The sequence below is a fragment of the Pongo abelii genome, chromosome 12 (assembly GCF_028885655.2).
Source record: "Pongo abelii isolate AG06213 chromosome 12, NHGRI_mPonAbe1-v2.0_pri, whole genome shotgun sequence".
In the NCBI taxonomy this organism is placed as follows: domain Eukaryota; kingdom Metazoa; phylum Chordata; class Mammalia; order Primates; family Hominidae; genus Pongo; species Pongo abelii.
The window spans coordinates 17,766,411-17,776,561 of NC_071997.2; the positions used below are offsets into that span (position 1 = coordinate 17,766,411).

Sequence of the window (10,151 nt, forward strand, 5' to 3'; positions counted from 1 at the left end):
TTCTTTGATCAGCGCTTTAGTTTTCTTTGTGTGTTGGAGTCTTTCATGCGCATAGACTTTTCTACTTGCGTTTTAGGAGGGGTCAGTTTAATTTTCAAGTTGCCCCCTGGCTCCCCCCACTACCCACGTCCCTTTATCTTCATTTAGTGAGTCAGTTAGGCGGGTTCCTCCCAACCCCCCACCCCCCGCCTCCCAACACCCTGCTTGGAAACCTTCCAGAGCCACCCCAGTGTGCCTCCGTCTTCTCTCCCCTTCCCCCAACCCTTACCGGGGATCTCATTCTTGCCAGGCTGACATTTGCAACGGTGGGAGTCAGGCCTCACTCAGTGGCCACCGTTTTTGAAGATGGGGGTGGCACGGTCCCAATTCCCTGGAGGCAGCTCGGGGCCCTTGACCCGTGTGGGCAAGCAGGCGGGTCTGCTCTTTTGGGGTTTTTTTCCCCCGTGTCCCTCCTCAGGCCTCCCTCCCTAGGAAAGCTTCACCCTGGATGGGTCTCAATCACCTTTTATCATGATGTTTTAGTTTCTCCGCCCTCCGGCCAACATAGTTTCACAATGGGAATGGCATCACAGCTCTAGTCTAGGCCTTCTTATTATTTGCCCAAAATAGAAACGTTTTCTGAAAACTAATACTTTGCTCACTTAAAATTTCCAGGAACGGTGCCTTGGCCCGTGTTTGTTGTTTTGTTTTGTTTGGTTCGTGTTTTTCCATTTTCGTATGTATTTCTTTTCAGGTGAAGTAGAAATCCCCAGTTTTCAGGAAGACGTATATTTTCCCCAAGACATGTTAGCTGCTGTTTTCTCCTGTCGTTAACTAGCGCTTTTGTGAATCTCTCAACGTGTAGTGAGAGCCGGTTGATGTTTACTTCAGAACATCTTATTTTCTAGAAATCCTTAAGCGAATGCTGCTGCTGCTCTTGCTGCTGCTGCTGCTCTTGCTGCTGCTGCTGCTCTTGTTGCTGTTGTTGTTGTTTTCAAAGCACACCCCGGCCACCCTTAAAGGAATCAAAAGCATTATAAAATATGTGTAATTATTTCCTGAGCACGCCCTTCCTCCTCCTCTCTCTCTCTGTCTGTCTCTGTCTCTCTCTTTCTCTGTCTTCTCTCTCTCTCTGTCTCTCTCTCTGTCTGCCTGTCTCTCTCACTGTGTCTGTCTTCTGTCTTACTCCCTTTCTTTGCTTGTCTGTCTCTCTCTCTGCCTGTCTGTCTGTCTCTCTCTCTCTCCCTGTCTGTCTGTTTCTCTCTGTCTCTCTTTCTCTGACTGTCTCTTTCTTTCTCTCTGTCTTTCTGTCTCTGTGTGTCTCTCTCTCTGCCTGTCTCTCTCACAGTGACTGTCTTCTTTCTTTCTCTACCTGCCTGTCTCTCTCTCTCTCTTTCTCTCTCTCTGTCTCTCTCTCTCTTTGTTTCTCTCTGTCTCTCTCTGTCTGTCTCGTCTTTCTCTATCTGTCTCTTTGTCTGTATCTCTCTTTCTTTCTTTGTCTCGCTGTCTCTGTCTCTGTCTCTCTCACTGTGTCTGTCTTCTGTCTTATTCTCTTTCTCTGCCTGTCTGTCAGTCTCTCTCCCTCTCTGTCTGTCTCTCTCTCTCCCTGTCTGTCTGTTTTTCCTCTCTCTCTTTGCCTGTCTGTCTCTCTGTCTCTGTCTCTCTGTCTCTCTCTCTCTGTGTCTGTCTTCTGTCTTACTGTCTTTCTCTGCCTGTCTGTCTCTCTCTCTCCTTGTCTGTTTCTAGGTCTCTTTCTCTGTCTCTGTCTGTCTCTCTCTCTTTCTCTCTGTTTCTCTCTCTCCCTCTGTCTGTCTCTTTCTCTCTCTCTTTCCCTCTGTCTGTCTCTCTCTTTCTTTCTCTCTATCTCTCCAACTCTCTCTGTCTCTGTGTGTGTGTGTGTGTCTGCTTTCTGCCTTACTCTCTTTCTCTGCCTGTCTGTCTGCCTGTCGGTCTGTCTCTCTCTCTCTGTCTGTCTCTCTCTCTTTCTGTCTGTCTCTCTTTCAGTTTCTCTCTATCTCTGTCCATTTGTGTCTTTCTCTGTGTCTTTATCTGTCTGTCTCTCTCTCTTTCTGTCTTTCTCTCTTTGTGTATCTTTGTGTCTCTCTGTCTGTCTCTGTTTGTTCTGTCTCTCTCTCTCTATCTCTCGCTCGCTCGCTCTCTGGCTGTCTCTATCTTCTGCCCTCTCATTCTTGGCAAAATAAGTTCAAGTACATCTAATCTATTCCCTTACCACGGCCTGAATTCTTAACTTTAGACATCCCAGATTTGATCTCCCTACAGAATGCTGTACAGAACTGGAGAGTTGATTTCTGGACTTGGATACCTCATAGATACTACATATTAATAAATATCCAACCCTAAAATCTGGCATTGCTTCTAGCTCGACTGTCTCGAAAAATCATACCTCCGTTCACCTAGGATGCTGGGAGGGTTTTCTCAATGTGCATCTGCTCATGTCCTCCATGACCTATGACCAAGCCCTGTCCGTTCTGTCTCAAATATGTATCTGCAAACACTTCTCTCCATTTCCGCAACTACCCATGGCCTTTTGTGGAACCACTGGCTCTTTGAAAAAAAATCCCAGAAGTGACTTTGGCTTTTTGGCTAGGAGGTCTAAACCTGCTGAGAACTTTCCTGCCCAGGATTCTGTGTGAACAAAAGTGCTTCTGCTGGGAGCTGGGATCCTCGGGACCATGCTTGCTAGTGTTGGATGAGTCTCTGGAAGGATGCACGGGACTCTGCAAAGCTGACCTGTCCCACCGAGGTCCAATGGATACCTCTGCATTGGCCCGAGGTCTCCAACGTACATCACCGTCACCAACCATCTCCGTCAGCATCCTTGTGAGCCTGGCCAAGGCCCCGACTCCGGGGAGACTCTTGGGAGCCCGGCCTTCATTGACTATAGTCCAAAGGGATGATGACTCCACCCACAAGATCCCCATTGAACTGCGATGTGGAGCAAAGGTCAGAGAGGGGACCAGGAGGGGAGACGTCCTGACAGGAGATGAGTTCCCTAGCCTCTGGCCAACCCACTCATGTCCCACGTACTGGGCACCCATGGGACACCACCGCTTTATCCCCTCCTCTGTCCACAGCCACCCCAACCCCACCCCGCAACACACGCACAAACGCTGGAGGTTACAAAACCACACGGCGTGAATAGAGCCTGATGCAGCGACAGCTCATTTCATGAGGTGGGGGGGTGGGATGGGGTGGGGTGGGATGGGGGTCTGTAGAGAGCCCGATTCTCCCTCGTGGGTGGCTACAGGATACAAATGAATATTGCTTTTTGGGTGGAGGGGCTTCTTTAGGCTGTCACGTTTGTGGGACTGTCTCTCAAACCCTTCCTTGAGTCCACAAAATAGATTCCACCCCACCCCTCAACGTTTCCCCTGGTGCTGGATGTATCCTGTCAAGAGACCTGAGCCTGACACGTTGAGTTAAACAGCTTTATTGGCTTTCTGTGTTTGTTTGCTTATGAGATGGAGACTTGCTCTGTCCCCCCGCGGCTAGAGTGCAGTGGCGAGGTCTCAGCTCACTGCAACCTCTGTCTCCTGGGTTAGAGTGATTCTCCTGCCTCAGCACCACCATGCCTGGCTCATTTTTTTATTTTTGGTAGACAAGGGATTTGACCCTGTTTCATTGGTTTTCACTGGAGATTCTAGATTCGAGTCACACCTCATTGTGTGCCACATAATGACTTCTTTTTTTTTTTTAAAGCACAATATATCTGCTTTATTTGAGTGGCTTTGTATATCGTTATGATTGTGTTATAGATGAAGAAAAGATATTAAACACGGTGCTAATGATAGTGAAAGTGAAAACAAAAGAATGGTTATCTATTTAGTAGTTAGAATAAAGTTGCTCAGTATTTCGAGTTACCTAAATATGTCAGCATTTAAACTCCTCCTACTAAAAACTTGCCAATTTGAATAATCCTCCTTTAAACACAATTTTTGATATGGTTAAGGTTTTTAAGAATGTGACTCTTGTAGAATAGCTGAACAGACAATATACATTTAAAAAACAACAGCACAAGGATCAACCAGATTTGGGAAAAAATAAAAAAAAAAACACAAGCCTTATGAAGAACTGAGTTCTTAAAATATTATGGAGAACATAGCTATTGGAAAAGAAGGCAATATTGGCAAGTTGATTGTTAAATTTGTCAGCAAAAGCTAGCACTATTTTTTTGGCAATCTTTCAGGCACTGCAACTACTACTGCAAAATGTGATATAATCCATTGAACAACATATTCACCAATCAAAAAATATTTTAGTAATATAATGCTTCAGATTTAGAAGCAAATCAAGTATTAAAACTCAACTGCTATAATAATTAACCCCAAAGATAACCATATCTGACAAAAAAGTTTCCACAGAGTTACGACTTCAGAATTATACTTTCTCTTGATATTTACTTATTTATTTTATTTTATTTTATTTTATTTATTTTATTTTATTTTATTTTATTTTATTTTATTTTATTTTTTTCTTGAGACGGCGTCTCACTCTGTCACCCAGGCTGGAGTGCAATGGCATAATCTTGACTCACTGCAACCTCCACTTCCCAGGTTCAAGCGATTCTCCTGCCTCAGCCTCCTGAGTAGCTGGGACTACAGGCACCCACCACCATGCCCAGCTAATTTTTATACTTTTAATATAGACGGATTTTCACCATGTTGGCCAGGATGGTCTCGATCTCTTGATATGATCTGCCTGCCTTTGCCTCCCAAAGTGCTGGGATGACAGGCATGAGCCACCATGCCTGGCCTTCTCTTGATATTTAAACTTTTATGTCAGTCCAGAAAAATACAATAAATGTCAACAGTAAGTATGGTGTTGAGGCAGAAGTAGGACCAAACGTTTTCATATGTTACTCAGTTGATAACAATATGGCCTGGGTAGTAGTAATTTCCTATGTGTCTACTTATACACAAATACAAAAAAGTAAAACAGAGATACTGCTAAATAAAAGGATACACTAAGTTCTTAATAGTAACTCAATAAACTGGAACACTGTCAAAAAGCAGCAACTAGTGAATTTTTCGGTGTTTTTTTCTATTATCCAATAAGTGAATTATGCTATTCCTTTCCAATTTCCCAAGCACTTTTTGTCCCAATCACCATTTCTGTGTTTGAAGAAAAAGTAACAAATCAATTAACAAAACTAAACAAGCAAACAAACAAAACTACAGTATTTGCAAAAGTTTGGTAGAAGACTGAAACTGTTGAGTATAAGCATCTGGTATTCTATTATAATTAGTTAACTGAAGAGTTTGTTAAAGACATACATTTCATAAGAAAACATGTTACTTTGAAGTTATTGACCAGTATGTACCATCCCTAAGTATTAGTAACCAAATTCATGACAATAAAGAGCTATCTAACAAGAAAAATTAGTGACTACCAGCACCAACCATCAACAAGATTTGTCTTTACACTTCATTACCACTTACCATGCATTATAATGTCTAGGATTGACTCTGATAGCATTTCGAAAACAAGCTAATGCTTTGTCCAATTCTTCAGTTAAGACAAACTCTCGCCCTAATAGAGTATAGGCATAAGCATAATTTGGATCCACTTGGATAGCCCTCTGGAAGAATTTAATTGCAATATCGTGTTCCCGCTGCAGACTGAAACAGTTCCCTGCAGCACACCAGGCCTCTGGCGAATTTTTATCCATGTCTGTTAAGTCTTTTGACAGAAATGAAAGAGAGACATCTTTTTGAAGACGCCAAAGTGTTGTAGAGTAGATTTCCATGCCATCGACTCTATAATTCTCAATCCTTCTAACCTCTGAGAATATTCTTTCAGCTTGCATGTACTCTGAAATTTCAAAATAGGCCCTTCCAATTTGGCACAGTACCCAACTAGTATTGTAGTGGTGAGAAGGTAGATGGCTCAAAATATTTATAGCTTCTTTGCAGTAGTATGAATACAAAGCTAAATAACCTTTCCCACTTTCACGAAGAAGGCTCATCAAGCCTTCTGCTGCTGCTTTTTGTAGATTAAAAGCCTGAATCTGATGTGTGATTATGGATATTTTCTCTTCTGAATTGATGGAAGAGTCCAATTTTGTAATTTCCAGGTTGTCATTTATATTAGGTTGAGTTATTCCTCCTTTATTAGTTTTACTTTTTGTTTTTCTGTTTGGGGTTTTAGGTGGAAATTTCATTTTTAATTTCTTCCTATTCTCTTTGGTTGTGGAACTGTCACTAATAAAGAGTCATGAAGTTTTTTGATGCAGTGCATTTCGGGGAGATGTCATAGTGGGGCTCATTACCTGAGGTGTTGCACTTATTTATGGACCAGAACTTTCTGTTTGTGAAATAATTGGAGTTACCTCTCGGCTATTTCCACTCTGCGAGAAGTCAGACTTTGCTCCAGTTTGGCCAATTCTGGCAACATACTTTTTTGAAGGGGCTCCTGTGGATGGCACATCAATTACAGAAGGTGTATTAGTGTAGTTTTGTAAATAAGATCCATCTCCAGGACTTGGGGTTTCTAATGGCAAAATCCCAAAACTTGGGGTTTATGGACTAAGAGCTGCTGGTCCTGTTAATAAACTTCGACCAGTTTTTGGTTTATTTTGAACTTGTTTAGATAATATGGAAGTTCCTGTTCCCAGTGGGACAGTATCAGGTGAAATTACAGCTGAATCAATAGAAGACACTGGGGAATCTGTAATCAAGGAATACTTTGAATTGGAAGATTCTAAATTCAATCTGTTTAATTCAATTGTGTCCTGGGGTGTTTCCGTAAGAACGGTCTCAGGCTGTCTGTGACATAAACTGTGATTAGGTACTTGTGTTGTGCAAGAGCTGGGCAGACAGTTGCTAAAGTTCTGTAAAGATGTGAATTTAAATGTTTGGTCAGGATCTGGCTTTTCACCTATTTCACATAATGATTCAAAGGGATACCAGAGGAAAGGATTTAAACTAAGTCTCTTTTGGTAACCTTCTGATCCTTTGGCAAGCCGATCTGTCTTGCAATATACATGTCCCAAAATGGAAGGGGAAAGCAAGCTGAATCACCAAACTCAGTGACAATATCATCATGGCTTTTCTGCTTATTAAACACTCCACCAGATAAGATTTGTTCCCAGTCTGCAAGCTTACTGAGATCAACACAACATTTTGCAAGCTGGTATTTGCATTGCGGTGCAGGACAACTGTGACTTTTCAAGAGTCTATATGCTTTATAGGCCTTTTCTGGGAGGCAAGAACAGGTCGCCAGTAAAAACAAGGCTTCTTCTGAGTGTACTTCTGCATAAAGGCCTTCTGTGAGGAAAACCCCATCTCGGTAAGCATAGTGGTTTAGTGCTTGGCATAGAGCATCCTGGACGGGTTCCTGCAGCACGGTCATCCTCGAGGCTCAGGCCCAATTTCTGCAGTGCCTCAGGCAACACCCCACCCCACCCACCCCCCTCCGCCATGTAGCGGCTCCGGCCAGGCCAGCCTCGGCTCATTTAAATTCACCAGTTACCGGGGAATGGAGGAGGCCAAGCCAGAATGACTTCTTTATCCTGCTGACTCTGGAAAGCCCGGCCCCTTGTGATCCATTGCAAAGTGAAAGTCACCTCGTGTTTGGAAAACGGATCCGCTCCCATGTTCAGTGGAGCGATGTGGCATGTAGGACGAAGGACTCTGTTCCTTCTGATTTGGTCTGCACGGTGGTGCCTAGGGCTGGAGCTCTCTCTGTGCAGACCGCTGACTCCCTCTACCTTGGGTTCCATCGGCCCCACCCTGGGACATGAGCCTTGGCAGATTCTGGCCCGTCCTGGCCCTTAAGTCGCTGTCAGAAACCCCATCTTGTGTTCGGATGCCCCGAATAACTGTGGCTCGTGCATCTCTGGAAACATTGGAAATCTCTCCTCTACGCATGGTCACCTAAAACCCCAGGAGCTCGAGAAACACGTCCGCCATCCACCTCACTGCTTTCGGAGAGAATGCTGTGAGTCTCTTGCCGAATCTCTCTTGACTTGAGTTCTTCATGGGTGTGTGGTTAAGACGTAGTGAGACCAGATGTGTTAACTCAGGCCGGGTGTTTGTGGCTCATACCTGTAACCCCAACACTTTGGGAGGTCGAGGCTGTAGGATCCCTTGAGGAATTGCCTACCCCAGGGGAGGTTGAGGCTGCAGTGTGTGAGCCATAATGGTGTCACTGCGCTCCAGTCTGGGTGAAAGACAGGGTGAGGCCCTGTCACAGGCAGGCAGGCAGGCAGGCAGACAGACAACAGCTGTATTATGTTCATCTCAGGGTAGGAAGCAAAAATAACAGAATACAGCCCTTAATTCTTTTTTTTTTTGGGATGGAGTTTCACTCTTGGTGCCCATGCTGGAGTGCAATGACACCATCTCGGCTCACCGCAACCTCCACCTCCCATGTTCAAGTGATTCTCCTGCCTCAGCCTCCTGAGTAGCTGGGATTACAGGCATGTGCCACCACAACCGGCTGATTTTGTATTGTTAGTAGAGACAGCATTTCTCCGTGTGGTCAGGCAGGTCTCAAACTGGCCACCTCATGTGATCTGCCCACCTCGGCCTCCCAAAGTGCTGGGATGACAGGTGTGAGCCATTGTGCCCAGCCAGCTACGTTTTCTTTCAAATTTTCAATTTTAATCTATTTATTATTATTATTATTATTATTATTTTGAGACGAAATCTCACTCTGTTGCCCAGACTGGAGTGCAGTGGCGTGATGTCGGCTCACTGCAAGCTCTGCCTTCTGGGTCCACCCCATTCTCCTGTCCCAGCCTCCCAAGTAGCTGGGACTACAGACGCCCACCACCATGCCTGGCTAATTTTTTGTATTTTGAGTAGAGATGGGTTTTCACTGTGGTAGCCAGGATGGTCTCGATCTCCTGATCCCCGTGATCCGCCCACCTCGGCCTCCCAAAGTGATGGGATTACAGGCTTGAGTCACCGTGCCCGGCCTATTTATCTATTTATTAACTTTGAGTCCAGGTTCTGAAACCAGTTAGTTTTTGTATTTTTTTAGAGACGAGGTTTCACCATGTTGCCAAGGCTTGGATCGAGGGATCCACCTTCCCTCACCTCCCAAAGTGCGGAGATGACAGGCGTGAGCCTACTGCACTCGGCTCCCCCCTTCCACCCCCAGCTTATCACTCATGTGCCGGAGGCCCAGCGGTGGTGTGTGTTTCCCATCCCTAGCACCCCCTCCTCCGGTAACCACCATGGTGTCCGCGATTGGGTCCTGAGGGAGCTCGTTGGTGTGGGGGTTGAGGCGGTTGAGTGAGACGCACCCCTGCCATGCAGGGAAGGGCGCCGCCTGGTCTGCTGAGTGCAGGTCCCGTGCTCCCCTCTGGCGGTTGTGCGCGGGGTATGTTAATGATCGCAGTGGGCTGGGGCAGGTGACGCATGTGCCGGCCGGCCGCCGAGGGGCTACCGTTCTGCCTCTGACTGGTTGTGTGTGGGTTTACTTGGAGGTGCTTTGCCTGGGAGATAGGAGGTGGGTGGATGGGGAGTCCTTAGGGGATTGCGCGCATGCGCAGCGGCGAGGTCCCCTGCCCAGACCGCGAAGGCTCAAGGTTGCCTCACGCAGATTTTTCCTGGTACCGCAAGCCCCCCCCTTCTCCAGGCATCCCTAAGCACCTCTGCAGGCCCGACGAGGGGTGACTGGCGGGTGGGGAGTGTGACCCACCCTCGGTGAGAAAGCCTTCTCTAGCGATCCGAGAGGTGTGCCTTTGGGGTACCAGATTCCCCGGCCTGCTGCCTCTCTCTGCGTTAAGGTAGCACTGCCGTAGCGACTCGCTTGCAGAGGACACTCCTCCGCTTCCCCGTCGACAGGGTGAGGGGGGAAGAGAGAGGGTTCCCCGGCCTCCGCAGTGGGGAACGAGGGCGGCTCATTGCCTACAGTGTGGCCCACGCCTCCTCCTTCCGAGTCTGTGCGCGAGCAGTGGCTGTGCCCGGCATTTCATCTGGTGAGTGACCCGCTCCACTGCAAGCTGGCTCTTCGCCTGCTCCCCTGTGGAGTAGCGACCGTGCTGACGACCGCATTTGCATTGCACGGGGTTGGGCCGCCTGGCCATGGGAAGCATCCCAAGTGGGGGGCGCATCGTTCTCCCAGAGCTTGACCAGGTTGGAGGATGGACGGGAAATGAGCAACGTGGCCTTGGCATTGGGTTTGTGGCTGAGGTCGCTTTG

At 46.6% G+C, this 10,151-nt stretch overlaps 1 pseudogene; it reads right to left on the minus strand.

Annotated features, from left to right (window-relative positions):
• Window positions 1-5,434: 5,434 nt before the first annotated feature.
• Window positions 5,435-7,350, minus strand: LOC129057577 (cell division cycle protein 27 homolog; annotated as a pseudogene).
• Window positions 7,351-10,151: the final 2,801 nt, after the last annotated feature.